We start from the raw sequence: 4,787 nt of genomic DNA on the forward strand, positions 1-4,787 counted from the left end.
CCCCAAAAGTGTTTTTATGGTTGCCCTCATCTATGATATAGGAGCTGTCATGGTTTTGGGATCATGCTCGAAGTTTGAAATTGAGCTCTTGGAATTTCTAGTCCCCCTTCAGCCTATACTTCTGAGTAAGCCTGCCCTGTGCATGGGAGTGCCTGCAGAGGCCATGAGATGAGAGGCAGGGAGGAGGGGTCAGAGGATGCCTTTGGACACACTCCTCGAAGTGTGGTTTCTGGACCAGCAACAGCAGCACCTGGGAGCTTGCTGGAAGTATGGCACCTCAGGTCTAGCTGCAGACCTATCAAAGCAGACTCTCTGACTTTTGACCAGATACCTAGATAAGTCTCAGGCACACTGCAGTTTGAGAAGTACAGGTTGATGCGACAGGAATGCTGCCCATGGCTTCTGCCTCCTGGCTAGTCAGAGTATGTTCTCCACAGGGACAACCCTTCTCTCATTCCCGCTCCTTTAACATTCTTCAATATTCTCTGTAATCAGGCTCTACCCTTTGTTTCTAGGTTCGCAGCCCTCAGTATGACCTCTTCCTGCTATCCTGTGTCTTTGGCATCAGAGAGGACCCTCCTTTGCCACAGCCAAGTCGACAATGGCTCCGCAGTAGGAGGGCACTGCATTTATGTGGACGTCATCCCCTGCAACTTTCTCGGTAAGTTTTATACGAGAAAAGAGACAAATGCATTCTATCATGGGAGAGGGAGAAGTGGGAGAGAAGGAGAGGAAAGGGTCAGGAAGGGCCTGGTTCGTGGACTGGGACGAGATGAGGAAGCCAGGAAAGCTAGGAGAGAAGGTGGTGTTGGTCAGCTCTAAAAGAATAAGTCACAGGTCCAGTCAAACAATGGGGTTCTCGGGTCGCCTGGCTGGCTCAGCTGGGAAGGCATGTGATTCTTGATCTCTGGGTTATGAGTTTGAGCCCCACATTGGGTGTAGAGATTACTTAAAAATAAAATCTTGGGGCACCTGGGTGGCTCAGTGGTTTGGGCTGCTGCCTTTGGCTCGGGTCGTGATCTCAGGGTCCTGGGATCGAGCCCTGCATCGGGCTCCCTGCTCCGCAGGAAGCCTGCTTCCCTCTCTCTCTCTCTGCCTGCCTCTCTGCCTACTTGTGATCTCCGTCTTTCAAATAAATAAATAAAATCTTAAAAAAAAATAAAATAAAATAAATAAATAAATAAATAAATAAAATCTTAAGAAACAAACAATGGGATTCTCCCATTGTTTCTCTATTATTCATTCCTTGAGTCACTCATTCAGCAGATATCCATGGAGGTGACATCTTTGTGGCAGGTTCTGATCCCAGTGCTGAGGACACAGAGGTAGGTGAACCACACCCAAAGCATAAGGTGAGTGGAGATGACCTGATCAGCAGGCTGCGGAGGCCCAAGCCTGCACCAGTGCGGTAGGATTGCCATATGCCATCCCTGGACTGGGGCCCCCTCCGCTCACTGCTGTGGTGTCTGAATTCTAAGGCGATCTGAAGTATGAAAGCACTCTCTATAAAGTAGATAAAGTGACTGAAGGGTTTTCTGCTTAACCAGAGATTTTCCCTGGGATTAGTTTAATGAGGTGCACGCATTCCTGGAGACTCTGCACACCATCTCATTTAACCATCACAGTCCTGTGACATTGGTAGCAGACCGAGGAGAAAAATGGGGCTCGGAGAGCTGACATGGCATACAGACTGCTGAGTCAGCCTCCGAACCCAGATCTTTGCTGGCTAAGACCACATTCTTGACCATTTAGTGAACAGAGGAGCAAAGGGCAGCTGGCAGCTAGAGGCACAGCGGTTGGACATTTCTGCTTTGAGTTACAATTTTGGATCTGGATTGAATTCATTTGAAGTGAAAATATTTTGTTGGCTTCTAAAGAGGAAGACCACCTGGACCCCTTCATTCCTAGTAGTCACTCAACAAACATTGGCTGAAATGAATGGTGAGCCTGGAGACAGCCAGGATGGTGAAGGACATGTTTAGGCCTGGGGGCGCCCAGGAACAGCAAAGTCTCCACTTGAGGCTATCGGGAACACTCTGCTGGGGACTCAGCTTTATTGGTTCCTCTCGCTCTGTGCAATCCTGGGGACTGTCAAATAAATGACAAGACTCATTTTACAAGTAGACCAGAAGTCTGCAGTGGCGAGCCCAAGCTGATTGCCTATCTTATCTTGAGTCATCAGTCTCTCATTCAGGCTTCCACAAACAAATCTGTCCTGCACTTTGGGAGCGAGGGGCTGATGGAGTGGGCATTTCCCAGGGCCCTGGTCTATCATGAGTCACTGCTGAGGGGAACTTGGCCAAGCTGAGACTGTGGCCAAAGCGACAAGAAGGCTTGAGAGTTGAGATTCTGGGGGTGGCCTCTTGGTTCTGAGAAATGATGGTGACATGACCACAGTGACAATGGTGTTGATAGATGAGACACAATTTGGGCTTATCATAGGCTAAGTTCTGTGTCATGCACTATTTCTGCATTATGCCATTTAACCTTGGCAACATTTTGGGGGGCTTAAAGAAACTGAGGTCCAGAGAGGCTAAGTAAATTTCCTGAGCTCATACATTACTGTGTGGAAGAGATGAGACTTGAAACTCAGTGTGTTGGATTCTAGAGTTTCCTACCTTCTCCTTTGGGACCTTTCTTATAAAACCAGATCACAAAGGCTTTGAGGATTAATTCCAGAAGTTTTCCCTGCATGGGAGGTGGGGAGAAGGGGAACCTGGACCTATCCTTTGCCTCTGTCTTATCTTCCCCTTGAGACCCTCTCACCTGTTTCTTCTTGCCACCACCATGATGCTTAGCAACAAAGACCCTGGCTGGAACTGTGAACAAACAGAGGATAGCAGAGCAGTATATAAGAAATAATCAATCATCGAAGTTTGTATGGAACTGTATGGTATTTCCATCTTAGCAGAACTAGTTCCTCACTCCTAGGGAGCAAAGGGATGTAACGAGATAGGGCTCTAGGACCTCACTCCACTTCAATGAGAGGTTTTACAGTGCAGCAAAGATTTTAGGTTCTGGGTACAAACCTAACTCCATGACTTCCTGGATCCCAGATCATGAACAGAGAACCTCAACATTCCATGGGGTTTTGCATATGAGAATATATAAAACAGGAATTAGGGTAGTCCTTGCTTTGTGAATTATTGGAGGATTTAATGAGCCTATGTGTATAAAATGCTTTGTGGGGTGTCTGGCATAAATGTGTGCCTGATAAATCGATTCTGCAATCTGTTTGTGCAACAAATACTAGTGTATATATTATATATTGGGCCTCAGCCCAAGACTTCATTTTAACCATCTTTTCTTTTTTAAAAGATTTATGTATTTATTTGAGATTTATTTATTTGAGAGAGACAGAAAGAGAGAAGAGAGCAGGGGACAGGGATGGGGTGGGAATGGTGTAGAGGGAGCAGGGGAGAGAGAATCCCAAGCAGACTCCACACTGAGCACTGAGTTCAATGGGGGCTTGAACTCACGACCCTGAAATCACAACCTGAGCTAAAACCAAGCCTTGACGCTTTTCTGACTGTGCCACCCAGGTACCCCCTAACCATTTTCTCTTAAGCTCCTTGGTAGATGTTTGGTTTTCTTCTCAGAAATCTTACACATTTCTTAGAAAGTTTATTACTAGTTTCTGAAGTTTTGAGTTATTTTATATTGGAGCTTTCTCAATTATGAAATATTAAAAAAATTTTTTTCAAAAACAAGCATCTTAACTCAAACTAAATTGGTTAACTCCAGCCCTTTCTCCATGCAGGAATATCTACGAGGCAAAAAGACCCCTCTGTCACACAAGGAAGTCATTCTCCCTCTGCAATTGAGTGAGGGGCAGCTCCTGACTTCCTTGTCTGGGAGACTTCGTGCTCCCTACACAGTGCTGAGCAAAGTTGTTGTCACCCTGAAGTTCCTCATCCTCAGTGAAGACCCGATCCTACATACACACAAACACAGGCACCTACCCTAGACATACAAGCTGGTAAAATACTCATCTCTGTCCTATATGCTTCTTTTTTAAAAATAGGGGAAAAATGCATTGGTAGCAATAAACATCAATATTGAATCGTTTCCAATGTTTATTCAGATAAAACATGCTAATGTTTTTAAATTGTTTTTGATTTGTCTTCACTAAAAACTTATCTTTGAGGGGCGCCTGGGTGGCTCAGTGCATTAAAGCCTCTGCCTTCGGCTCAGGTCATGATCCCAGGGTCCTGGGATCGAGCCCCACATCAGGCTCTCTGCTCAGCGGGGAGCCTGCTTCCTCCTCTTTCTCTCTCTCTGCCTACCTCTCCATCTGTTGTGATCTCTGTCAAATAAATAAATAATTAATTAATTTAAAAAAAAAACTTCTCTTTGAAGGTTGTATATATATAAATATAATTTCTCATTCCCATTTCCCTATATATAAATATAATATCTTTTCATTGTATTTATGGTGTATTTCTCCATACAAAATATTTTCATTCAAGGCAGTGAAATTTTTTTTTTTAAGATTTTATTTATTTATTTGACAGAGAGAAATCACAAGTAGACAGAGAGGCAGGCAGAGAGAGAGAGAGGGAAGCAGGCTCCCTCCCAACGTGGGACTCGATCCCAAGACCCTGAGATCATGACCTGAGCCGAAGGCAGCAGCTTAACCCACTGAGCCACCCAGGCGCCCCAAGGCAGTGAAATTTATCAGACTTCAAAAAATCGTTTTTGCTTTAAGAAATTCATTTCTATAACTATGTCAAAATTTTTTCTTTTTTTTTTTCTTTTTCTAAATGGTTTACTTTTAGGGCACCTGG

The 4,787-nt window shown here is 44.7% G+C and overlaps 1 long non-coding RNA gene across 1 annotated transcript; it reads left to right on the forward strand.

The window, feature by feature from the left end:
* The first annotated feature begins 633 nt into the window (after nt 1–633).
* Nucleotides 634–4,028, forward strand: LOC309845335. The gene is made up of 3 exons (XR_014301221.1): nt 634–661; nt 1,264–1,352; nt 3,761–4,028. It is a non-coding gene; the product is annotated as an uncharacterized lncRNA (long non-coding RNA).
* The last annotated feature ends 759 nt before the right edge of the window (nt 4,029–4,787 follow it).

Source organism: Mustela nivalis (genome assembly GCF_964662115.1).
Source record: "Mustela nivalis genome assembly, chromosome: 12".
NCBI classification, from domain to species: domain Eukaryota; kingdom Metazoa; phylum Chordata; class Mammalia; order Carnivora; family Mustelidae; genus Mustela; species Mustela nivalis.